Below are 15,700 nucleotides of genomic sequence, written 5' to 3' on the forward strand. Positions count from 1 at the left end.
AAAAAAAAAAAAAAAAAAAAAAAAAAAAAAAAAAACAGGTAGCCAACAAATCCATGGAAAAAATGTTCAACATTATTAGCAGTTAGGGAAATGCAAGTCAAAACTACATGGAGATTTCATCTCAACATTGGTCAGAATGGCCATCATCAAGAATAGAATCAATAATAAATGCTGGAAAGGATGTTGAGAAAAAGGAACACCTTTGCACTATTGGTGGGAACTGTAAATTAGTACGACCACTATGGAAATCAGTATGGAAGCTTCTCAAAAGACTAAACATAGAACCACCACATAATTTGGCTATACCACTTCTTGGTTATTAATCCTGAAGAATCAAAACCATCTTAATACAGTGATACTCACATACCCACACAATTCACAGTAGCCAAACTAATGAACCAGCCTAGGTGTCTATCAACAGATGAATGAATAAAGAAACTGCAGTAAATAAACACAATAGAGTTTTATTTTGCTATAAATATGGACAATGACCCCATTATGATGAAACCTGTCTAAAGTTGGCCAGGGTACATCTGGACCACCTGAGGCGCAATTAGACTGAGAACGTTTGTCACTGCTAAAGCTCTGCGTACACTGAATTCTGAATGCAGAGAACAAAAACCAGGGCATGGAACAGAATTCCCAGGCAATACTTCTGACCTGAGTTTAACCCAATAAGTGTCAGGTATAAGTCACTACAAGTGATGGAAAGTCACTCTCCTTTTAGCAAAGCAACAGAAGACATAAATAAAAATGAAATTATGGCATTTCCAGGAAAACGGTGGAACTCAAGAGCATCATGTTAAGTAAAATAAGTCAAACTCAGAAAGTTAAGGGTCATATGTTTTCTCTCATATGAGGAAGCTAGAGAGGAAAAAGGAAAACATAGGTAGGGGTGGATCTCTTAAAAGTCAAAGGGAGCTGAGCCTGGTGGCACAGGTCTGTAATCTTGTGGCTTGGGAGGCTGAGGCAAGAGGATCATGAGTTTAAAGCCAGCCTCAGCAAAAAGTGAGGCTCTAAAATCCTCAGTGAGACCCTGTCTCTAAATAAAATACAAAATAGGGCTGGGGATGTGGCTCAGTGGTTGAGTGCCTCTGAGTTCAATCCCCAGTATCAAAAGAAAAAAAAAAAAGTCAAAAGGAGATCACTAGAGGAAAAGGATGAAAGAGTGGAAGGTGGGGAGGGAGGGAGGGAGGAAGGAAATATGAGGAGTGATATTGGCCTATTGTGTGCATGTACAAATGTGTAACAACAAATCCCATCAATATGTACAACTATAAAGCACCAAATTTTTAAAAAACATGAAAAAAAGTCATAGCTCTGGGGAAAAATCATGACAAATACATACAATGTTTGTTTGTTAATAATACCTCAATAAAGCTGGCGGAGGCAGGGAGACTAGAAGAGGTGACAGTGCAGAACACAAAGGAATACCCCAAAATGCGCGAACCACTTTGGTAAGCACTGCCAGTGTCCAGCCCAGCTCTACTGCACCCTCCTGATGAACTCCATGGCTGAGGCCTTTTGCAATAAGCAAAATGGCTCAGTCCAGGAAAGAGGAAAAACTATCTCAGTTGTCCCCACTACTTGTGATCTAATAAATTCTCATATCTGGAGCACCAGTTTGAGAAACCTGGGAAAACAGCCCAAAAAGTTTGCATGAAATTGGCAACTTGAGAAAATTATTCTGCAAAGCCAGCAGCCACTGCAGACTCTTGCGTTAATATTAGGGCTGTCATGAGGGGACTTTCAGGTGCATGGGGAGCACGGAGCTGGCCAGTCCTCCCCATGGCTATCTGCACAGGGAGGCTTTGTTTTTCAGCAAAAGCTGCTTCCTGGTGCTTTAGAGGCACTGTGAGGCACTTAGCAGCATCCCAGCACCAACAGCATCTCCAATAGCTTAGAAGCACTAGGGTGTCGGCAATGACCCCATTAAGATGAAACCTGCCTAAAGTTGGCCAGGGTACATCTGGACCACCTGGGGTGCAATTAGAGAATGTTTGTCACTGCTAAAGCTCTGCATACTCTGCATCCTGAATGCAGAGAACAAAAACCAGGGCATGGAACAGAATTCCCAGGCAATACATCTGGCCTAAGTTTAACTCAGTAAGTGTCAGGTTTAAGTCACTACACGTGATGGAAGGTCACTCTTCTTTTAGCAAAGCAACAGAAGACATAGACTGCGTCTCAGCTGCCCTGGGATGTAGCTTTTTAGTTTAGAGATGAGGTGAGAGGATCCAGGACAGAGCACAAGATCAGGGTTCTATTCCTACCTATGTCCATCCAGGGACCTCAGGAAGGAGGCTAAATGTTCCGAGTTCCAGTGTTCCTGTCTGTGCAGTAGGAGACTATGTCATCATCTCTCATGGGGATTTTTCTGAGGACAAACCATTCTCAAGGATAAAAAGAAGAAGATGCTATTGAAGTCTCTAGAATCAGGACATCTCACCAGGGTTCGGGTTGTCATGCAAATAATTTCAAAGTTCTGTGGGTGAGCTGGAAATCTCTCTGTGGGAACTTTTGTGAATGTACAGCCATAGGCTCCCTTCTAGATCACCAGACAGCCAACTTTTTGCCTGCTTCCTGTCCATCTCATCAATACTGCTGATTGGATTATTTATTAAAAAATTAACACAGACACACAAACACATGACAGCTGTATATATTAACGGGGCACCATGTAATATTTGATACATATATACATTTTGTAATGTTTAAATCAGGTTAAACATATTGATGTCCTCATACATTTGTTATTTGTGGTGAAAACTTTCAAAATCCTTTCTCTTAGCTTTGAAATGTACAGTATATAACTGCTACTGACAGTCACCACACTTGGGCAATAGCACCCCAGAGCTTCTTGCTCCTATCTAACTTTAACTTAGTACCTTTGGATCAATGTTTCCTCATCCCTCCCCCATTCTGTCATCCTCAGTCTCTGATAACCACCATTCTACTCTTTTTTTGATTGTTTTAATTAGTTATACATGACAGTAGAATGCATTTTGACACATTGTACCCAAATGGAGCACAACTTCTCCTTCCTCTGGCTGAACATGATGCAGAGTCACACTAGTAGTGTAATCATACATGTATATAGGGTAATAATGTCCATCTCATTCCACCGTCCTTCCCATTCCCCTACCCCCCTCCTCCCCTTGCTTTCTTCTGCACAATCCAAAGTTCCTTCATTAGATTCCAAGTATGAGTGAGAAAATGTAGTACTTATCCCCCTGTGCCTGACTTATTGCACTTAACATAATGATCTGCAGTTCCATTCATGTTGTCGAAATTGACAAGATTTCATTCTTTTTTTATGGCTGAATAGTATTCCATTACATACACATACCATATTTTCTTTATTCATTCATCAGTTGATAGACACTTAGGTTGTTTTCATTTCTTGGCTACTGTGAATCATGCTGCATTGAACAGAGTGCAGATGTCTCTTCAACATACTGATTTTACTTCCCTTGGACGTATGCCCAGCAGTAGAATTGCTGGATCCTATAGTAGATCTAGTTTTAATTTTTTGAAGAATCTCCTTACTATTTTCCATAATGGTTGTACTATGCTCCTTGGATTCTTTAAGTGTGTTTTCTCTTCCACTTTAACTAGAATGAGTTATTCACTAAATGAAGATAAAAGAGATTTTTAAAAAATGTTTAAATTTGTTATGGGTGTTTCTGTAAATTATTTGTTTTTTAAATTTTCTTAGTTGTAGACAGACACAATACCTTTATTTTATTTATGTATTTTTAAATAAATGAATAAATGTTGCTGAGGATTGAACCCAGTGCCTTGCATGTGCTAGGCAAGCACTCTACCACTGAGCTACAACTCAAGCCCTCTGCAAATTAATTTTGCATTAATAAGAACTAAACTAGGTGGCAGCCCCAGTACTAAGTGTTCACATGCATTTTTCTCTATCTTAATCATATTTCTGTGAGATGGGTATTATAGCATTAAGTTGCTATTATTAGGTGACAATCCTGGGGTTTGGAGCTATAAAGAACATACAGAGGTCACACAACTAAAAAGTGGCAATGCCACCCCCAGCCTGTCTGATTTCAATTCCCTGCATTAACCATAAAGCGGTATTAGCTAGCCAGTGACGCATAAAAAATTACCCTAAAATTTAGTAGCCTAAAATAACAAAGAGTGATGGCTTCACCCAGCTTCTGAAGGCTCAGGAATCCAAGTGCATCTTAGCTAAATGCTTCAAGATGGTTCATGTTGGGGCTGGGGTTGTGGCTCAGCAGTAGAGTGCATGCCTAGTACTTGAGAGGCTCTGGGTTCGAACCTCAGCACCACCACATAAAAATAAATAAATAAATGTATCATGTCCAACAAAAACTAATATATATATATACATATATATAAAAAGATGGTTAATGTCGAGGGTCTCTCTTCAAGTTGCAACAAAATGTTATCCAGGACCATAGACAGCTTTACTGAGCTAGAAGCTCCCTGCCTACTTACTTGATTGCTATTAGGAAGCTTCAGCTCCTCAACCCCTCGGCCTGCCCTTAGGGCTACTTTCAGTGAGACCACTGGCTTCACCAGAGTGAACTATCTGAGAAAGAGAGAGTGGAGGAGGGCAAGACCAAGATAGAAGTCACAAGAGGAGTTTATATATAACCTAACCTTGGATGCCCCTTGACATCATTTCTGCCCTATGCTCTTGGTCAGAGAGACCAACCTTAGAGTAATATGGGAGAAAATGTACAACCATGTGAATATCGGGGGGGGGACGAGATGACTGTAGGACACCCTTGAGATTGGCTACAATTTTCTACTGGAGTTTATGTTATTACTTGGAAAGGACCTAACAGATTCCAGGTCTCCTCACCAGCTGCATATCAGCACGCTGAACATAGAGGATGGCTTCTCTGTAACATGGACTATGTAAGAGAGAAAGAGGCCTACATAAGTGATTTTTTGCATCCTTCACAGTACCTTGAATAACTTGGGTTGCATGTGGTAAGTCGAGGATAGCTACCTCTCAGGACACATGCTTTCTGTCTCTGCCATTTTTTTGATGAGGAGAGAGAGAGGAAAAGCATTTGCAGACTCCCTGAACACAGATTCACCAACAGATTTATTATTATTATTTTCTCACAACATGGCAGGGCATTATCTAGTTTGGGAATGGAGAAAACCCAATGGGGAGAGGAAAAAGAGAAATGAACCATAAATGTTGGAATTATTCCACAGCACCAACGAATCATAAACTCCTGCTGCTCCTCACATAGATCCGTAACCATGATGGTAACTTGTCGCTTTTGAAAAGAGAAGCTGGAGTCTCAAGTGTTTTAAGACAGTAGAGTGTCATCTTCATGTTTAAATATGAACAAGCCACAGAGAAGAAGCCTGTGGGGCTAAAGCATTAGACAGACTCAGGGCAAAGAAGAGGCAGGGGCAAATTTTACCAAGGGGTTCCTGAAAAGCTGGTTTATTCATTCACTCCTTCAACTAGCAGATAGGGAACCTTCTTTATGAAAGAGCTACTAAGCCTTGGGGGAGGGATATAAAAATATACAAAGCAGAGGCCCTGCTTTCCAGAAAAGAGAGAATAGATTCCTTGGGTCCAGGTCTCCTCACCAGCTCCATATCAGCACGCTGAACATAGAGGATGGCTTCTCTGTAACATCAACTATGTAAGAGAGAAAGAGGCCTACATAAGTGATTTTTGCATCTTTCACAGTACCTTGAATAACTTTGGTTGCATGTGATAAGTCAAGGGTAGCTACCTCTCAGGACACATGCATTCTGTCAGTCTGTTAATAGATTTAACAAACCGATAGAGCCTCAATGATTTACTCATTCATTCAACATTGCTGGGTCAGGCCTCGTGCTGGGCATGGGCATGGTAAAGACAATGAAAACATTGCCCATTCTCCACCACAGTCAGGATTGAGGCAAAGCAAGATTGACATGAAAGAAAGAAGGATAAGTCTACAGCAGCCTTATGCTGAGCAGAAAATGGCAAATTGATGCCCATGCTTGCTCCCCTTTTCATGTTCTATTTCTCCCCTTTGAGAGGCCCGGAATTGGAACCCATTAGGGAAACCGAGGCTGCAAAAAGAGAGTGACATATGTCCAAGGAACGGCTCTGCAAAGTATGGGGTGGGACACATCTTACTTGTTTCTAAAGACATAGAACTAATTGGCCTAGTGTTTTGTCTGCATTGTGGCATCAGGCTAGATATGTGTTATTATTCCATGTCATTTAACTCTAAATCAGCTTTCTGGGGGAAGCTATTATGATTACCATTTTAAGATGAGTAAAGAAACATTCAGAGCAATTATTAAGTTCCTCGGTGTTATTATTCGTAAATGGAGGAACTGGGCTTGGAGCCTCGATCAATATGACTCTAAGGCATGTGCTCATGACTCCTCTGATATGGGCTGTCAAAGCTAAGGCGTCATGGTATTTCAGAGTATGAACAGAGGAGGAAACGGTGAACTTGGCCCAGATAGAGAGAGATGGTACTTGAATTGAGCATTAAACATAGAAAGGGACTTTCAATATAGAAAAGATAAGTCAGGTCATTCTAGATTAAGAAATACTAATGGTTGAGCTGGGATTGTGGCTCAGTGGTAGAGTGCTTGCCTAGCATGTGTGGGGTACTGAGTTCGATTCTCAGCACCATGTATAAATTAATAAAAATAATAAGTCCATTGACAACCAAAAATATATTTTAAAAAAAGAAAGAAATACTAAAGGTTTTGCAGGCTTGAAAGTCATGAACCTCCTAGAAAATGTGGAAGAGTTTGGTGAGGTCAAACCATGGGGAAGAGGTAGGAGACACAGCTGGATCTGGGCAAGTTCAAGGCTGGTTGTCTATTTCCTCAATCAAGTGGAAACAATGAACCTCCCTTAGGGTTGGGGTCCGGGAGTTGAGGGAGTGGCTCCAGGTCCTAGAATGACAATCAGTGACACTATATCTCCACCAGGCTTGTGCCCATGGGTACTGCTCAGTTTCTGCATCACCATCTGAAGATGATGGCACAGCCCAGCCTTTGGGACTCTAGACACTGCTAGTGCCCAGCACTCTGAACTGGGCTTCATAGTGGGAAACAATCAGCAGAGAGAAACCACGTAGGTTTCTGCACCTTGGCCACCAGCCCAACGCATCTCAGAGCACGGGGGGTACCACGCCATGCCAGTGGGGAGTCTCCTCTGCCTCTTTGTGACAGCACTGATGATCCCCCAGCAATACCCATCTGGACACAGCCTTCCCACAGCAGCCAATGTTTTGCTGAGCTGTGGTTGAAAAAGTTATTAAGTCCCGCATTTTTTTGTTAATGATCTTATTCTTTTCCCATACCATCCTAGAAATAATTCCCAATCAGCTGGCATATCGTTTTTAGAAATAATGTGATTTCAAAGCAACAAAACCCTGAATTCTTCCTTATGGGAACAGGTATGGCATTAATGAAAGAAAAATCATTGATTTTTGGAACCAGCACTTCAGAGTCAAGCCCCAACTCTTCGGAATGAAGTAGTTGTGTGATCTTGGACAGAATGCTTAGCCTCTCTGAGCTTCAGTTCCCTTAACTATAAAATAGGGCTAAGAAAACATACCTTACTTTATAAGGAAAGGCCAGCTATCCCAGGGTGGTTATGTGCAGAAATGAGATAACAGGAATGAAACTCGCTGCTATTGTACAGTGGACATTTAGGCTGCATGAGAGATAATGAAGTCATTTTGGAATATGAGGGAAATGGAATCGTTTTTACTAGCACGCTCCCCAAGCTGTCCAGTAGCAATGCACCTCGCACTGTTTTCCCAGCGTGTGCTGTTAGGTCCCCACAAGTACAACAGTCGTTTTCTCTCAGGGATAAGAATAGTGTACAGAGATTCTGACATCACTGCCTGGCAGGCAGATGGGAGAATTTCAGGCACTGCTGGCTCCTGCTTCAGGCAAGGTCTCTGATCACTTCTACATCCCTCTGTGAGCTGGCAATCACTTGAGATGGTGACACCCAGGTACATTTATTTGCATTTAAGTGTGCCTTGAACGAACAGTACAGATCTGAAAGTATCTCTCCCACTGCTTCCCTCCACTGGCTTGGTCAGCTGCTATACATTTATAGTTCTGTGGCCTTGAGAAAGTTATTTAATCTCTGTGTGTCAGTGCTCCTAAATCTGGGATAATAATGGGATTTCTTTTGTAGTACTATTTATTGTGAAGATTACTTCGATATTCTATATGAGGAAAGCAGCACATAATAAGCACTCAATAAACATCAGCTACCATTAGCATTGGGATTACCGCACTATATTGCAATCATTCCTCTACTTGAGACTCAATTCTATCATACTGAATGTTGCACGGAAATAATGGGGAGTGGGAGATAAGCCTGGGTATGAATTCAGCTTGATAGGACTCCAGCCATCTTGAGTTGTAGCTGCCATGACTGCCCCAGAGAAACCCTCGATGATTTTTCCGGATCAGTTTCCCAGTAAACTATAAATAGATAAAACCATTAGAGTGGTATGTTGAGTTTTGCAATGGGTCTCTAACTTCAGGGATGTGCTGAGTTTGATATTGGCTTAAGATGAACCAAGTATATTCCAGTTAGGATAAAGTCACTTTTGTTCTAACCCACAAATATGTTCCTCTTGGGACCTAAATTATAGGTATCAACTGGCTTTGATGCTGCTGAGGGCCATATTTCCATCAGTAAATCTCCCAATAAATGGTACTCTGTGCAATTCTAGATCTGTCTGCTCTTTTCTTCAATCCCATGGCATGTTGGAGCTGATTCTCACACAGTAGTACCAGGTTGCCTGGCTCATGCTAGATTAAGAAGAAATGAACCCAGGAAGACCAGCTTTCACAGTCTATAGATACAGGAATCAGGCATGTGAGGAGAACTTGGAGGAATAGAAAACTGAGTTAATATGTAAAGAACTCAGAGCCATTGCCAGGTGAGGAGGAGGCAGGAGTCTAGTTCTGGCACAATGATAAGAAAGAGGACAAAGCAGTCACTGGTGTGGCTGGAGAGGGAGGTGGGAATAGTTGCTGAAGGTCTTGAATGACATCTGAGGTAACTTGGGGTGTAACTCTTGGGATGAGAACGTTCCAAACTTTAATCAGTATCAACTTCACAATTTTGGCCAAAACTGAGTAACGAGGTATCTCTTACTTCATTTCTTGCTGTCTTTTTTTTTAAATTGACTCACCTTTTTTCTTAATCTAATATCCTTACTTTATAAGGAAACTCTTACTATTGCACATAAATATAAGTTAATGAAACGAAGTTAAAACCAAATTATATTATTAAATCCTTGGTGTCTGCTTTGCCTGCTAAAACCTCTGAACTGAGCCTACTGTTTCTCAGCTAAAAAGGGAAATGAAGAGGTTTCCCATGAGTGTGATGGTTATAAAGCACACCTGCAGCTCACTCTTAGAAGGATGGAGAGAGATGGGACAGGAAGCAGTTATAGGACATGACATGAGGTGGTGCTGTCATTGTGAGCCTTAGCAGCATCCTCAGGGTTCCCAGGGACCAATGTCCCAGTATTAGAGAAACCCTCTTGGGGTGATGGAAGAAGGATCTTTGAAAGGCCCCAGGGAAGGAGATTTGTACTTTAAGAATATTTTTCTAGCTATCATGTGGGGTGTGAATGTATGGGGACAGACATTGCAGGGAGATGAGAGGAAGCTGCTGCAGCCCAGGTGAAAGGTGGCGAAGGTCTGACTGAAGAGAAGTTCTGTCATGTGGGGAGGAAAGAAGCTGTGATGGAATATTCCTGGAATATGGGTTGTTCTTGGTGATTGTGCAAAGAAGGAATGTAAGAGCCTTCCAAGGTCCACATGGATGACTGGAAGGAGGAATTCCACAAGTGATGAACCTACTTCTCTTTTCTCTACATATCTAATCACAGTCTCCTAGGCTCATGTATCTAATCACAGTCTCCTAGGCTCATGTATCTAATCACAGTCTCCTAGGCTCCTAGGCTCCATATGCTTCTTTTTTTTTTTCTTTTTTAATTAATAAATTAATTAATCAATGTGGTGCTGAGGATCGAACCCAGTGCCTCACATGTGCTAGGCAAGCTACCACTGAGCCACATCCCCACTCCAATTTATTTATTTATTCTAGTTAGGTATATATGGCAGCAGAATACATTTTGATTCATTGTACACAAATACAGCACAACCTTTTCATTTCTCTGGTTGTATATGATGTAGCATCACACCATAGGTGTTCATCTCATTCTGCTTCTTTCAAGTTGCTCAGACCTCCAGGGTGGCCAAGTCAGACCTGGGAAAGAGGCTACACTCTAGACCCACTAAAGTCAAGGTAGGTGGTGGGTTGAAGACAGATCACTACACAGAGACACACACTCTCTCTCTCTCTCCCCCTCTCCCCTCACACAATCGCTATATTCAGTTGAAAACTTTTCAAAAGGAAGGGCAAACACAGGGAAACAAGAACTTCAAAATTTGCCCAGGAATCCAGATGGAGCTGCATGGAGTCCAATGCCCAGGACTTTCTTTTTTTTCACTTAGTAGCTAAGTGAATGTGGGGAATTAAGAGCAGGCATTTGCATCTCACATCATTCCTTTGTACTGCTGGAAAAACTAGTTCCCTGACCCCAGGTGGTCCTGCTTCACTATTCAGAGAGACAGCCTTTAATTGTTGCAGTAGAATTGCTACCCTTTCCTCAAGGAAAGGCGTCCTGGGAATCATTCTACCCGTTTTATTTTCACTGATCCAGATGACAATTACAGCAGAAAGTGGTTAATGAACTAGCTTATTATGGCCTAAATATCTATGAACAGGTTAACTACAAACTCCACCATCAAATAAATCCAAAGGAATGAATCAGGTGTGGAGTTGCAGATCCTTGGGACTTCATTTCAAAGTGGAAAGCACATCTTTTCAGTCCTGTGAGGCTACCCTAAAGCAAGAGGCACCAAGGCTCCAAGGCTCCATGGACTTGGGGAGAGTGGTCTATAAAGGACATGCCACCATGTGACAGGGCAGTGTCCTTTCAAGTTCAGTCGATAGTGAGCTTCTCAAACAAATGCTTTCTTTTATTTCTAAGAATGAGCACATCTGTTTCAAAGCAAAAACTCATTTCTAGATTCTTCAAATTGAAAACACACTGAGATGGCAAGAATGTATAAAGGCTCTTCGTGGAAGATCACAATGTTTCCATGTAACTTTGTGCTGACATTTCATATAGAAATTCAAACACACTGGAATAAAAAATATGAAATGGAATGTAGAAGAAAATGATGGTCCTTCCAGGAATTCTAGAAAAACTAAGGAGTTATTTTTTTTTTCTCAAAACAATTGAGAAAGTAGAAGTTTCTTTTCCCCTCATTATAAATATGTCAATTTCCTTTAACTAGATGTCATTTGAATTTGTCCTTGTTGACAAATTTCTACCTGAACCTCCCCTGCTTGTTGATTCAATGTTGAACTTTAACTACTTGAAAAGATTGAAGAGGATGTTTTCAATTAGACTTAAAATACTTCTGAGCTCTAAGATGGGAGGTCAATAGATGTGTCAAGTTGCGGGCATTCAGAATCCTTAAAGACCACGTGGACCAACAGGTCTATTTCCTTTAACCTTTGGCAAGAGAGCAGATTACACATATAATTGCATTACAGTCTTCCAGGTGGAAAGGTCAAAATGGATGAAGAACATATCCCTCAATGTTTTGCTAGCCTAGAAGCACCTTCTTTGACTCAGCAGTTGGTTTATTCATTCAAATCACAAAAAGACTTCTATGACAGAAAAGGAATGTGACCATGCATCACCACGTCCTGCTATATTCAGAACAGGTGCATGTAGAACGATGGCTTTGAACTTTGGATGCTCATCAGGGTTCCCTGGAGAGCTTATAAACATTGCCTGGGTCTCCCAACCTGAGCTATCAGAACAATATAACAATGGTTGCTTGGGGCCAGCCATCAGTATCTCCCAAGTGTAACCCCCTCCACTAAAACCCTGATGAGCATTCTGGACTGAAGATCACTGACTTGGAATTCAAACTTACCTCTAGTGTTGAGAGTTTGTTTCTAAGGTCACATTCAAGCTATACTTGACACATTTTAAAGGTGCAACTTGTAAAAATGAACCCTGATGTGGTATTTAATTTGTTTTCCTCTTTGCAGATACAAGATGAATTTTTCTCCTCTTCTACAGCTAGGAGAACAGACCTGGAGTGAGCAAGGATGGGGTTTGGATTGATTGGAATAAAAACGCAAGATGTCCCCCTTACTGTCCTTGATGGGACCAGTGAGTTTCCATCTCCTCTCCAGGCTAAACCAGCACCATCTGATGGAAGCCACTGGGATATGAGCAGAGACTGAGGAGATGATTCACTAGATACAGAGTCACCTGGACTCTTTGCCTTTGGCTTGGGCAACCAACCATGTGCTTTCTGTCTGGGAAGCGGGTCACAGGGGCCCCTCCCGCAAGCCCTAAGGAAATGCTTCAGCTAGGTTACCCAGGATACTGGCTTTGTTTATTCCTGCCTGCAATTTGCACTCTTAAAAAAAAAAAATCAGGTTTTAACCATTAATGAACAGTTATTGAAATGTTTCTTCTTGTGCTTAACACTTTATTAGGTTCTTTTGATGAACAGTGAAAAGGAACTAAATCCTGTCTTCAGAGAGCATTCTATTTTATGCATCTGTGTAAAATATAAAAACAAACAAACAAACATTGAGTTGAAAGATCAGAGGTGTCTGGGACATTGAACATTGACTAAAACTAAAAGTTCACAAGCAGAAGAGAATAGAATTGGAGAAAGATGTGAAAATATTAGGAAGGGTCTTGAGAATCCAGTGGAGAAAATTACACTTCATGCAGGGATTTATTGGAGAATTTGTTGCAGAGGAATGTCCTGATCTAAGAAGCAACAGTGACAATAGGGGACAAGAAAGGGCTGAGTGGATGGAAGGAAGCTGTTGGTATAATTCAGGCAGATGTGATGGCCTGATGTGGCAATGGGATCCCACTTTGAACAGGAAGGATGATGGGAATTAGCCTTTGGGAATGAAGAACAAAGAGAAATGAATCAAACAAGATGTAATATTTTTAGGATAAATGAATATAATGGACATAGGCAGGGTTGTTGCTTTTGAGATGTGTTGAGTTAAAGCCCTACTAGGACATCTAAATAATAATAATAATAAAAAATCCCCAGCTGGCAACTATAGATAAGAGGCTGGAGTCTGAATAAAAGATGCTATCTTGAGTTTTAGATTAAGAAAGATCCACAAGGAAAGTGGTTTGAAGCGTCGGAATGATGGATTCTCCAAGACTGAGAACCTAAGAAAGACAAAGCTGTTTAGAGTCTGGGGAGCAGCCTTAAGACAAGAAACCATCCATGAGTTCTGCATGCACAAGAGAGATGGGCTTGCAGTTATCTGTACGTGTTAATAACTCCTTTGTAGCTTCAGTGAGATTGAAAACTCAGACTTTTGCCCAAAGCAACTCCATCTTATATATGCTACCAATTCAAAAATCTTCTCCCCAGAATGAAATTTCTTTTGTACATTTCTCTTTGCTGACCAATTAGCTCTTACAGGAAGTTTTGTCAAAGGGAAAATGTCTACCAAAAGGGGAGAGTTACTTACCTTTAAAACCGTGACCCTTCATTTTTCATATTTTATTCATATTTTTAGTAGATAAGGTTAAACTCCTTGCTGTTTAAACTGTAATGCTGATTCATTGTATTCACTGAAAAAAACTTAACAATATTAGACAATATAACCATTTTTTTTTTCCAGCAGTACCGGGGATTAACCCAGTAGTAACATTGAGCTACATTCCTAACCCCCACCTTTTAAAACTTGTTTTAAATTTTGAAGCAGGGTCTTTCTAGGTTGTAGAGGAGGTTGGGCTCAAATTTCCCATCTTTCTTCCTCAGCTTCTACAGTAGCTGAGATTATAGATGTTACCATTGCATGCAGTTATTTTAAATTAACTAATTATTATTTTTCTCCAATTGCCAATCAGTTCTAACTGCATATTATTCCAGACTAGGAAATATAGAACAATTTAGGAGTGCTTAGCAGAGAATCTATATGCAATACAATTCCACAGGAAATTATAGAAAACAGTCATTAACTCTCCCTGAGACCCTGATGAAGATAATTAACTGAGCTGCACCAATTTTACCTCATCTATAAAATGGTCCGAACCAGAGCTGACTGACTCACCTAACAGGTTTTTCTAAGACTAAAACTAAAAATCATAAATACACATGAAAGAATTTTCTGAGACTTTAAACGTACAGACAAGGAAGTCATCACGGCTGGAAGTGTCATGGTCACTTCTATTAAGGATAGTGCAAGAGAGACAGAGAGGACTTGGGGATCAGATTACCAAGCAACTAAGAGATGCTGAATGTGGATGTGACCACTGAGATTGTCTTAGCATGAGGATTCTCCAAAGGGACACTAAAGCAAAGGTTTATGCTCATGTTGTTTATTTGGGAAGCACTGTGAGGAGGTAGGGAAGGGATGAGGGAGAGAGGGGTTGAAAAGAGAGCAGGCAGTAGAGGCCCATGCCTCCAGGGATCCTCTGAAGGACTCTAGGGGACACTTCTCGGAACTGCCCACTGAGGGGATGAGGAAGTCAGTATGTTAGGTGCCAACTCCCATCCCACCTTGGAAAGTTTATTCCTGAAGCCTCAACATTATTCTGGAGATTACCAGGCCATGCACATCCCCTCTAGCTAGACAGCACTTTCAGACAGTGGCAGGAAGCCATGGTGTACCCAGGAATTTTGCTGGTGATCTCCAGAGATGGCCAAGGGCATATAGGAGGGGCACAGAGCATCTGTTTTAGACCCAAACACACTTGGATTTTTGAATCCTATGTCTTCTTCCCATAAATTATACTGTTCAGCGTATCACCCAGATTTCCTAGCTTCAGTTTCTCCAGCTACAAATTGGGAACAATAGCTACCTTGCAGAACATTAAATAAATGATTATGCTTTCTCTCAGTGGCATACACACTAGCCAATTTATTTAAAAAATATTCAATGACCTGGGAAAAGACTCATGCTATAAAGTTAACTGAATAAAAATAGTCACATTTATTTGCAGCTTGAGTCCAACTTTGTGATATATATATATATATATATATATATATATATATATATATACACACATATATATATATAATTGTTTCAATTACGTATATGTATATAGTTTATATGGAATTGGGACAAAATACACTAAGAGATTTAGGGGTCATTGATTCTGGGTGGTAACATAATAGATTATTTCTTTCCTATTACATTTTTCTTCATTTCCTAAATTTTCTATGAAGAACACATATTACACTATAATCAGAAAAAGGCAAATTTTATGGATCCAAATTTTGTGAGGGTAACAGATAAGTAACAGACAATTAACTATAGTAGCTGGGATTTATTATGCTGCCTTACACAGAACTTGTGCTTCATGTGTGTGGTAGTCAGCTTTTTGTCGCCATGACAAAAACAATTTAGAGAAGGAAAGATTTATTTTGGCTCATGGATTCAAAGATTTCAATCCATGGTCAGCTCACTTCATTGTTCTGTTCCCGAGGAGAGGTAGAACATCATGGCAAAGTTGCTTAGCTCATAGCAGCTGGGAAGCAAAAAGACAGAGAGAGAGAGGGGGAGAGAGAGAGAGAGAGAGAGAGAGAGAGAGAGAGAGAGAGAGAG

This window comes from Marmota marmota, unplaced genomic scaffold (assembly GCF_001458135.2).
Source record: "Marmota marmota marmota unplaced genomic scaffold, marMar, whole genome shotgun sequence".
Taxonomy (NCBI): domain Eukaryota; kingdom Metazoa; phylum Chordata; class Mammalia; order Rodentia; family Sciuridae; genus Marmota; species Marmota marmota.